Genomic DNA, 12,041 nt, shown 5'->3' on the forward strand with positions numbered 1-12,041 from the left:
GGGTTCTGCTCAGGTGGTCTCAGTAGTTCTGAAATGCTGTTGATCTCACCGATGCAAGGATGAGGATCTCCTTCCAAAGCCCTTTGGCTGACATTTTCCACCTTTTAGTCTCCATTGGCCCATAAATTTGCTGTCACGCTTCATTGGGGTAGGTGACCAATTTATTCTGCCCTCCTTCTCGGCTATCGTACCAGATGTCCTCTGCAGGCTCTAATGGTCCGACATAGCCTCCATGTGCTTTTGGGTATACCACCGTTGTTCTGTCAAGGCCACTGTGGCGGCCCAGTTTTGAAACAGGCACTCCATTGTCAGACCACAGGTCCTGCTATTCTCCCCATGGTTGGAGTTATGAGTCCAGCAGTTCAGTTGAGGGAATCTCTGAAGAAAGATCATCTTAGGTAATCTCAGACCTGTCTCTCGTGTGTGTGCCTGCCTGTATGGGGTCTGGCTAATTCTGTCACCCACATTAGCCTACGTCCACACTGGTAGTTGCAATTGCTAGGTCAGATCTATTTCCAATCCCGTTTCCTACTCAAACCAATGGGTGCTGTGGCCCAGCCCAACCCTGTTCTCCATACACTTGGCCCCACGTACACCATCAGGAACTGCAGCCCAATCAAAGCGACCTCCGATAATGCCCCCTGGGCTGGCCCCGGCCCTGGTTTCTGTGTCTGCCAGCATGTGCAGTGGACTGGTTTGGTCTGTCCCACATCCCATTTAGTTCTCGTACACATAATTGGGTGTTGAATCCTAACTCATCCCCACTGATTTCACCCTCCAACCCACACTCTTGCCAGCAGGTGCCACCACCTGTGTAGCCAGGCCCACCCCCAGTCCTGGTTCTCATGCTCTCCAATGGGAGTTGAAGCCCATCAGAGAGGTGCCCAGTTTCCATAATGGACCAACTGCCCACCCCAGATCTTGTACTCTCAGGTAATTCTGCAGTCCAGCTTGACAGGGCTTGCCTCCATATCCAGCACTTGCCACTGATGCTGAGGCAAAGCCCAACCTGCCTGCCCTTATTCTGGCTCATGCCTATACCAGTTGGTACAGTTGGTTAGCACAGCCTAGCTCTCCTCCTAACCAAATTCACATGTAGACCCACAGGTGTTGTAGCCTTGCCCAGCCTGGTCTACCCCCAGTCGCACACCTGTGGGCCTACATGTGAATTATACTTTGCCTGGAGGTTGCCCTTTATCAGAGAGAACATAAAATATTTGTCCCTTTGTGACTAGCTTATTTCACTAAGCATAATGGTCTCTAGTTGGGATCATTTTGTTGGAGATGGTAGGATTTCATTCCTTTTATAGCTGTGTAGTGTTCCATAGAGTAGATGTATCAAAATTTCTTTATTCATTCGTTGATTAGCACCTGGGTCATTTCCATGTCTTCGCTGTTGTGAATTGTGCTGCTATATTTATAGGGTCATTTTTTTGTTTGCAGATTTTATTTCATTTGGATATATAACCAGGAATGGGATAGTTGGGTTGTATGATAGAGCAGTTTTTTCTTGTCTGACCACTGTCCATACTGACTTTCATAGTGGGGACACTAGTCCACACTCCCGCCAACAGTGAATTACAGTACCTTTTCCTCCACATCCTTGCCAGTGGTGGTTGTTAGCTGATTTCTGTATGTAGACCAATCTCTGGAGCTAGATGGAATGTCAATACGATTTTTATTTGTGTTTCTGTAATAGCTAAGGAGTTTGAGCATTTTATACTATGTCTATTAGCTATTTGAATTGGTTCTTTTGAAAAATGTCTGCTCATGTCCACCCATTTCTTATCAGTGCTGTTTTGCTTTTGTTGAGTTATTGAAGCTCTTTGTAGAACCTAGGCATCAATCCCCTGTCGTGGAATGTGCTGGCATTTTCTCCTATTCTACTGATTCCTGCTTCGCTTTGTTGATCATTTCCGTTGCTGTACAGAAGCTTCTTAGTTTGATGTAGTTCCATTTTGTTTCATTTGGCTTTAACTTTGTGTGCTTTGGTGTCTTTTTTTTTTCAAGATTTTTAATTTTTTTTTTGGAAAGGCAGATATCCAGAGAGGAGGAGAGACAGAGGAAGGTCTTCTGTCCAATGATTCACTCCTCAAGCACCGCAAAAGCCGGAGCTGAGCAGATTTGAAGCCAGGAGCCTCTTCCGGGTTTCCCACACGGGTGCAGAATCCCAAGGCTTTGGGCTGTCCTTGGAGGTTTTCCGGGCCACAAGCAGGGAGCTGGATGGGAGCGGGGCTGCCGGGATTAGTATGGGATGCCGAACCATGCAAGACGATGACTTTAGCTACTAGGCTTCCAAGCCGGCCCCAGATTTATTTATTTTTATTGGAAAGGCAGATATATATAGAGAAGGAGAGACAAAGATCTTCCATCCGCTGGTTTGCTTGCCAAGCTACCTCAACAACTGGAGCTGAGGTGATCTGAAACCAGGAGCCCAGAAACTCCTTCCAGGTCTCCCAACACTTTGGGCTGTTCTCAACTGCTTTCCCAGGCCACAAATAGGGAGCTGGGAGGGAAATGGAGTAGCTGGAATACACACTGGTGCCCATGTGAGATCCCGGCACGTGCGAAATGAGAACTTTAGCCGCTAGGCTACCATGCCAGGCCCTTTCTTGTAGAGTTTTATCTGGTGGCTTATGTGTGCAGATTTAGGTCCTTGATCCACTTTGAGCTGATTTTTGTATAAGGTGAAATGTGAGTTGTCTTTTTAACCTCTGCAAGCAGATACCCAATTATGCCAACAGCATTGTTGAAGAGACCAAGGAGTTTCGGTTGTTTATTGGTCTGAAACTTTGTACAATGTAGGATTTCATGCAACATTTTCCTCTTTTTCTGTTTTATTGTTTTGAGTTTTACATGTTTGTCATCTGTGGTATCTTGCTTAATCTCCATAGTAACCCTTGGAGGTATGCAGTGATATTATTTACTAATTTTTATTTGAAAGGCAAGGAGGGGGAGAGATAGTGCCCATCTGTTGGCTTACTGCCCACGTGTTTGCATTGGCCTGGATCTGGCCAGGCTCAAGGCAGGAGCTAGGAGCCCCATCTGCGTCTCCAGTGTTCAGAGGTGCGTTTGTGAAAAGCTAAGCAGGAATTTGAGGCCAGACTCAATCCTGAGCACTCCAACACAGTATGCAGTATGCCAAGCTGCAGCTTAGTGTGCTGCAACCACAATGCCTATCCCTCAGTGAGGATTTTTAAATGCCACTTGACAATGGATAAAATAGGTGGTAGAGAAAGATTATGTGATGTCTCCTGATTCTCAAACATTGAGCTGGGTCCTGAGCCTGACAGTTTTGCTAGAAGTCTTGATGGCTTTTCAGACACCTGTTAGCTTTGAAATACTCTGTTTTGTCATGTATTATTTGCTTTGGATCAGTATCATAAAGGTTACAAATTTCAAGCTTGATTGGGCTTAAAAATGTAACGACTTGCAATTAGTATCATTTCTTGAGCTCTATGTGATACTCTGTAGAAGAATTTAAGAAGGGATGAAAAGCAGTTTCTTTCTCCCCATAAGGGGTTTTTAATTCACCTAGAGGACAATAAATTGCTTCAATGAAATTAATGAACAATTAAGTTCTGAATCTTCTGATGTTGAGTACAGCGGGAGTTTAGAGAGCTGAGAAGTCATTACTGTTGGAGAAAATCTCAGGAAAGAGGGGAGGCTTAAAAATGGCCCTAAAGGGAAATAGGCTTTGGAAAAGTAGAAGACTAGGCTTGCTATTCTCATGTGTCTCCTGAGGAAGTGAAGCGGGGGAGCTTGCTGGAGAACAGCTTGAGCTGGCTCAGTGTTCACACCGGAATAATGCTCGCGAGATCCATGTGTGAACATACATGGGGTAGTTTAAATATGGTTAGTAGGCAGAGCAAACCTTGACTGTGGAGGGTCTTGCCATGTTGTGAGAGGGGACTGATATGCTATAAAAATATATACATGGAAAATTAGATAAAGCACATGAACCAGCAGTGCAGAGAAATGCACAAACATAATAAACGACAGTCGTTTGACTTCCAGTAATAAAGGTAAAGGATAGCAATAGTAATGCCTTTTGCCTACTGTCACATTTAAATAGATGTTCAATTGGATCAGCTAGCTTAATTAATGCTTAACTGCTGTAACAGATTCTGATATCTCAGTGATTTAATGAACAGAAGTTTCTCATTCACATCACAGTCTGATGTGGGTCAAGTGGCTGTCCCTAGTGGCACTTTGCCGCTTTTTTGTGGCTTCTTGCTTTTAGTTTTTCAGCTGAGTGAAGGGAGGGAATTCATACCTGTTCATGATTGTCCATTACGACAAATGACATATTGCTTCCACTCACATTCCCTCACAGCTCCAATCAAACTGTAAGGCGGATGGAAAAAGTAAGGGAGTAAATGGATACTTGGGGATAAAAACCGACTCTGGCACACTGTTATTGGTAGGCTATTGGTAGATGATGCTTTCTGGATTGCTGCTTGGAGGAGAAAGGATCATCTTCCTGAGAGATAATTTTTTAAATATTTTTTCTCTGACGCAGCAATTAATGTTAAATTCTATAGACGTATGCAGAGATAGCTGCAGGGAGGCTCATCATAATGTTGATTGTAATAATGAAAAATTGAAAATAGTTTAAGTGTCTAGTGTAAGGAGAGTGACTAAATAAATTATAGCCTTTCATATTGTGGGATAATATGTAGCTATTGATGGTGATGGGGGACATCAGGCTGTTCTTGATGGAAGTGTGAAAATAAGGCTACAGAAAATACAGTGTTCTATTTTTGTAACTCTGTGCCCACAGAACAAAGACTAGAGAGGGTCCCTGCTTCTGGCGGAATAGCAGGCTGGATACATATAACCACCCCCTACTAAATACATGGTGTGTTTTCAAGAAAGCAGGCTAAATCCTCATTAAAACAGAGTGGGTGGTGTAGGGCGCTGCTGCAGAAGTCTGATGCTGTAGCACCTGAGGGTTTTTTTTCTGGTTTCAGTAACTTGGGCTTTAATTTTGCAGAGAGAAAAAAAGCCCGGAATCAGAAAAAAAGCCCGGAATCTGTATTAGAATTGAGACAGCATTCCAGTATTGATTTTCACAGGGCTGCACATTAAGTAAAAGTAGACAAACTAGAGTAACATCCGTCCTAGAACACACAGCTTTGGCTTTCCCAGCTTGGACCCGGGCCAGGTGGAAAGAGGGCGATCCACTGAGAACTCACAGCTGTGTTTTCCTTATGAGTGCTCCCAGTGCCTCAAGTGAGGGTCCGTCCGTTGAAAGTTCCACCACCTGAGACCACAGCATAGCAACTCATAGGGGACATACTCAATCCTAACAAATATCTAGTATACAGTGTAGATGTGCAAACAGTTGTTACGTTGCCTTTAATTTCAAATTCATGGTTGAATGTTGGCATGTGGGACCTGTAGGTATGGGTCCCACACCTGTAGGTATTGACTACATATAACTTCCAAACTAATAGAAGGGTTGAAAAATATGGAAAAAAAGCCTTGATCAGGGCCAGGTGTGGTAGCCTAGTGACTAAGGTCCTTATCTTGCATGCACCAGGATCCCATATGGGCACTGGTTTTTATCCTGGCAGCTCCACTTCCCATCTAGCTCCCTGCTTGTGACCTGGGATAACAGTGGAGGATGGTCCAAAGCCTTGGGACCTTGCACCCATGTGGGAGAATCGGAGGTGTCTCCTGGCTCCTGGCTTCAGATGGGTTCAGCTCCAGCCATCAAGGCTGCTTGGGGAGTGAATCATCGGATCGAAGAAATTCCTCTTTGTCTCTCCTTCTCTCGATATATCTGCCTTTCCAATAAAAATAAATAAAGCTTTTTTTTTTTTTTTTTTAAAGCTGGTATTTTAAAAAAAGCAGCTTGGTCAACATAGCAGAAATTAGCAAAGGGATGGATAGCAAAGGAAAATAGATGATAAATAGCACAGAATAAGATTGTTAGAAATAAATCCTAATGTATCATTATAGGTATAAGCAATTAAAGCTTCGTTAAAAAGGTGATCAGATTGGGGCCGCGACCATGGCGTATAAGGTTGAGCTTTTGCCTCTGGCACCAGCATCACAGATAGGCACTCCCAACCACTCCGCTTCTGATACAGCTCCCTGCCTGTGGCCTGAGAAAGCAGGAAGGGTGTCTGAAGTCCTTGGACCCTGCCCCCATGTGGGAGACCTGGAGGAGGCTCCTTGCTCCTGGCTTTGGATGAGCCCAGCTCTGGCTGTTGAGGCCATCTGGAGATTGGACCAATGGTTGGAGGAACGTTTCTCCATCTCTCCTTATCTTTGTAATTTTGCTTTTCCAATAAAAATAAGCTTAAAATGATCAAATTGGAATTAAAAAAAAAAATCTTATTCTCAAATGTCTTTAAGACGTGACTAAAAATGTGGAAAGCTTGCTAGAAAAAAAAGGGGGCGGATTAAGCCAGACAAATATTAGGAGTCAAGTGATTGAAACAGATGAAAACCACACATATGTTCGTCAGTGTGTTCATGATTGGATAAGCAAAGTGTGCTTAAACATACAGTGCAGTATTAATCAACCATAAAAATGAATTATGTTCTGACACAGATAAAGCATAGATGAACTATGAAAATTCTGTGCTAAGTGAACCAGCTAAAGCTGAAAGGACAAGTATATCTGAACCCGATTGCGTGAAGTAGTGAGAATAGGCAAATTCACAGAGACAACATAGATGAGAGGTTACCCAGGCCAGGACGAAGAGAAGTTAATACAGTTAGAGAAATTACATAGTTGGGGTACTGAAAAAGTTACAGAAATATATTATGTAGTAGTTGCGTGAAATTGTGGATGTAGGCTAATGCTGCTGAGTTGTGCCTAAAAAATGGTTAAAATGTTGTGAAGGAGCACACAGAGTTGAGCTGTTGCCTGTGACACCAGCGTCCCATGTGGGTGCTGCTTTGCATCCTGGCTGCTACACTTGGCAGTCCAGCTCCCCACCAGTACAACTGAGAAAGTAGTGAAAGATGACCCAGGTGCTTCGGCCCTTAATTCATGTGGGAGACTGGGTGCAGCCCTCCCGCTCCTGTCTCCTTTTCTTCCTTTTTTTCTTTTATTTCTTTTTCTTTTTTCTTTTTTTTTTTTTTTTAAGATTTATTTATTTATCTTGGAAAGTGAGATATACAGAGAGGAGGAGAGACAGAGAATGATCTTCTGTCTTCTGCTTTACTTCCCAAGTGGCCACAATGTCTGGAGCTAAGCTGATCTGAAGCCAGGAGCCAGGAACTATTCCGGATCTCCCATGCGGGTGCAGGGTCCCAAGGCTTTAGCCCGTCCTCGACTGCTTTCCCAACAGGGAGCTGGATGGGAAGCAGGGCTGCCGGGATTAGAACCGGTGCCCATATGGGATTCTGGCTCATTCAAGACATGGACTTTAATCACTAGGCTACTGCACCAGCCCCTTATCTCTTTCCTTGCCCTTTTAACTCTGCCTTTCAAATAAATAAATTTTTTAAAAGGTTAAAGTGGCAAATATCTTGTAGCATGTTTTACCAAAGCACACCAAAAATTTGAAAGCCAGTTGTTGATAAAATCAAATCAAAATAAACCTTCAGGGAAAAGTATTTATAGAAAAAATGAGGGTCTTTTGCATAATTTCATTTATTTAAACTGAAAAAGTTGTGCATATATTGGGAAAATTACTTTCATGTTTTCTTTAAACAGTATCCAGCATACAATAAAAAATTGTAAGGTTGCTAAGAAACAGGATGTTATAACCACAGACAATTAAAAAAAAAATAGAATCAAATTCACAAGTGTTACAATTGTTAGAATTAGGGGCCCAGCAGCGTGGCCTAGCAGTTAAAGTCCTCACCTTGAACGCCCCGGGATCCCATATGGGCGCCGGTTCTAACCCCGGCAGCTCCACTTCCCATCCAGCTCCCTGCTTGTGGCGTGGGAAAGCAGTCGAGGATGGCCCAATGCTTTGGGACCCTGCACCCGCGTGGGAGACCCGGAAGAGGTTCCTGGTTCCCGGCTTCGGGTCGGCGCAACATCGGCTGTTACGGCTCACTTGGGGAGTGAATCATCAGACGGAAGATCTTCCTCTCTGTCTTTCCTCCTCTCTGTATATCTGACTTTGTAATAAAATCAATAAATCTTAAAAAAAAAAAAAAATTCTTAGAATTAGATAAGAAATTTAAGTCTTACAAGTATTCTAAAGAGAGAGGAAAAGAGAAAAATGGATACAGAATATCAGTTACAACATGGAATCTCCTGAAAGGACGTGATAGACATCTAGATAACATTAATACATCTCAAATTAAGAGTGTATTGGCTAGAATTAATAGCATATAGAATATAGCAGAAGACTGGATCAGTGATCTGAGCTAAGAATCAGTTGCAACCACTGCAACTGAAACAACATTGGGTGAGATGCAAATACTGATTTAGAGTACTAGGAATAAATTAATGGAGAATGCATAGTTAGGCATAATAGATTGCTGTGAGCCAGAACTAGGGTTAAGGTAGTACAATGAAAGGAAGGCATAAATGCAAACTTTTTAATGAACTGTTATTATTAGAAATACATTTTTACCATAATCATTTTTACAAAAAGAAATTAGTAAGATTGGCAGGAAATTAGATGCTGTTGAAGTAGATGGAGGAAGTAGAAGCAGCTCTAAGGTTTACAGATAATAGGTAGTCTTTATGCCAGGGACTGTGCAGTGTATTTTTATCACAATCTATGATTTTAATTTAAAAAATGAATGTTTGAGTATTATGTTTGTACTGATGAAAAAATTACTTGAGAATGGTGAAGTCCCCAGCATCTAAGAGCCAGTCAGTAGGAACTGATCCAGGTCTGGCTAGCTCTGAGAACTAAATGTTCTCTGTGTATATCAGTGTTGTTTGCACCTGGTGAGAGAGGAAGTGACTCTGAAAGCCATTGGAAAAAGGACTTGGCGTCAGGAGGCAACCGTGTCTCAGGACAGCTACTCTGTGAGGGAGTTGGAATGCCGAGTTCCTTGGGTTGGAGCAGTGGCTTTTGGGGATGATCTTTGAAAAGGGTTGGAAGTGTTAGCAAGAGACTATTTTGGCAGCCTTAGGGAACATTCTTGCATGAGGTGGGAGGAGGATGGGGTGCCTGTGAAGCAGAAACCAAGAATGAATCAGGGAAGTGGGTGGAACATCAAAGGGTAATTTGATGGAAACCAAGGGAACACCTGAAATTTTGTAGAATGTGAAAGAGATCAATGGTATAATTTGTTTATCTGATTAATGTAGTATGCCAGACACTCTGCTAGGTGCTGATGACAAAGATATGATCCAAACAGGTAAGGTTCCTGGCCTGGAGGATTATGGAGGTTTTGTTGGAGAAGGTAGAAAATAAACAAATAGAAAGGCATCATGAAGGGGAATAAATAGATCCAGTGTCAGAAAGTAGGGAAGAGGATGGCTACTTTATTTTTTTAATTTAGTTTTTAGTTATTATTTTATTTTGATGATCTTTACATAGTTGATTATGGTGTGGAGGGTCAAGGGCTGCAGAAAATGGGTAAGACCATTGTTTCCGCATTTTCTTTTTTCCTTCCTGTATGTGAGGAAAGGGGGGGCGGACCAAAGGGAGAAGCCACACCCAGCCTCTCAACCATCCCAGGGTTCCTGATGTGGGGCATGCTCCCAGGGCACGACAGTTCAACAATTCTGAACTGCTACCAGTCTCAGATGGCTACTTTAAATGAAGACCTGAGGACGCTGCAGGCTTGACCAGGGAAATCGTGGAGCAGAACATTTGAGACAATGGAATAGCTGCTCTGAGGCTTGGGAGGCAGTAAAGAGCTCGGCGTGGGTGAGGAGTTGATAGGGGGCCATGCAGCTAATTTCACAAGCCAGGACAGTGGTACACAGTGAGAGAAAGGTTGTCAGGGCTAGTTAGGGAGGCTCTGGCTGGGAGACTTGGCCATTTGTGCTGTAAGGAGACTGGGTTGCTGTGTTTTACAAAATGTGCTACGGGACAGGGACAGAAACAGGCTGACAAGATTGTAAGTGTCCTCGTGGCTGACTGGAAATAGGAGATAGAATGTATTTGTACTGAAAACTCTTGGAGATTACATCTTATCAGTGTTTTGGTGGCATTTGTTTCTAAATCCTAATATCTCCTTGTCATTTCCTAGAGAATGATGGGAAGAGATTCTGAGAGTTTTCTTTTTCTTTTGTGATGGAAATAATCTAATGAACAGTGTAGGAAGGAAAGTTCATGCTTTTGGACATTGATGATGCTTTTGTTTTATTCTAGTAAAAGGTTGTTTTTGATGGACTTTTCTTTAGAATCATTACTTTCCATTAAAACATTTTTTTTCTGTTGCTAGCTCTGTTAATATAGGTTGGTAGTACTAGGAATACTAGATCTAGTATATCAATCACCAAATGACTTCTAAAAATAATTTGTTGAGAATTTATGTGTGGTTTTTAAAATTTATTTTTATTGGAAACGCAGATTTACAGAGAAGGGGAGACAGAAAGATCTTCTGTCTGCAGGTTCACTCCCCAAGTAGCTGCAACACCAGAGCTGAGCAAATCTGAAGCTTGGAATCAGGAACTTATTCCTGGTTTCCGATGTGGGTGGAGGGCCCCAACAAGCAGAGAGCTGGAGGGCAGGGGAGCAGCCAGGACATAGACTGGCGCCCATTTGGATCCTGGTGCATACAAGGCGAGGACTTCAGCCACTAGGCTACCGCACCAGGTCTTTTGTTGGTTTTTACTGTGAAAATTAAAGAAAAAGTAGAGAGCATAATGTAATAAAGCACCATGCATATGCGTGATCTGGTGTCAGAATCAGTAAGTTCATGCTGATTTTGGTCATCTGTACTTCCCAATATTTTTTATTCCCCTCTTCCTGCTAATTTCAGAACAGATTCGAGGTACATCATTTCATCTATAAGCATCTCAGTGTGTAGGCTATAGAAGATCAAGACTTTCCCACATGTTGATGTTTCATTTTATCCTCTCAGACCACATAGTAGGTACCATGTCTGTATGATTTGCATGTGAAAGTCTCAGTTTACACCTGTTGTTCTAGTATACTAATGGTACTTTTTTTTCCCTTGAAAAAATGTTGTGTTTAGACAGTAACTTCCATGGCCACTTAAGATAGATAGATAGATAGATAATTGATAACTGATAGATAGAAAGAAGGAAGGAAAGAGAAAAGAAAGAAGGTAAGAAAGTCCTTTCCAAGGGCATGCATAAGTAAATTCTTTAGCAGCACTTTCAGTATTCTAATTGCCTATTTTTATTTTTTAAATCAGGAAAGCAAACCCTGATGTTCACTATTTGAAGAAATTACAGACTGAAGTAAGGTGCCTCTTGAGTTGGAAAAAGGAAGGACCCCACAATTTATGGTGAGGACGGAAGGAATCTGCTGAATTCTCTTGATTATGTCTCCTCCCCCTTCATTTTATTTGTTGTAATTTGAGCAGAATTGCAGAGATTATTCTTTTGAAAGCAAAAAGGCAGATTTTTAATATTTGAGTCAAAAAGATAATGTGAATGTCTCAGAAACAGTGATTATGTTCTTTGGGATATTTATGCAGGTTTAGATTTTCCAGTATTAGGCTTTTCCACGATAGACTTTTTATTGGTTTTTGTTGCCTTGTCACTTGTTCTTAAACCTTTTAGTAGCATTCTTCAACTTTTTACCTAGGGGAAGGGAAGACTGAAACCTTTGATAATTGTACATCTTCCGTAAAGGTGGAAACTGGTGATTTGAGTGGTGACATCTCTGTGTGGTACCACTTATTTGTATTACCAACGCAGTGGCACCTTTTCTGTTCGTTTCCATCTTCTCTCTTAGGCTCAAAGAAATTTCATGAGGCTAAGGATTAGAGAAGGTCACGGATTCCAGATTATCCCAGAGTTATCAGCATGTCTTAGACATGTGAAGAGTGTGGCTGTTACTGTGGGGGAAGGAATAAATGGAATAAATGGGATATTCTCTGGTGTGTTAAGAGTTACTTCTAGTTTCGTTGTGTCTGAGGGAGGAGCAAGTGGAAAGTTGCTGTAGCCATTAGTGTAACAGTTGAGA

At 42.3% G+C, this 12,041-nt stretch overlaps 1 protein-coding gene across 4 annotated transcripts in view; it reads left to right on the forward strand.

The window, feature by feature from the left end:
* EXTL3 (exostosin like glycosyltransferase 3) overlaps positions 1-12,041 on the forward strand; it is a 118,123-nt gene that overhangs the window by 68,497 nt on the left and 37,585 nt on the right. For 2 of the 4 annotated variants that reach the window (XM_058670070.1, XM_058670069.1), the window contains exon 2: positions 11,266-11,358. The exons of 1 other annotated variant lie outside the window; for it this stretch is intronic. The gene's annotated coding sequence lies outside the window, so the exon portion shown is untranslated. Of the gene's footprint in view, positions 1-11,265; positions 11,359-11,660; positions 11,746-12,041 lie in introns of all 4 variants that reach the window. One more of the 4 variants, XM_058670071.1, reaches the window with a different exon arrangement.

The sequence above is a fragment of the Ochotona princeps genome, chromosome 11 (genome assembly GCF_030435755.1).
Source record: "Ochotona princeps isolate mOchPri1 chromosome 11, mOchPri1.hap1, whole genome shotgun sequence".
In the NCBI taxonomy this organism is placed as follows: Eukaryota; Metazoa; Chordata; class Mammalia; order Lagomorpha; family Ochotonidae; genus Ochotona; species Ochotona princeps.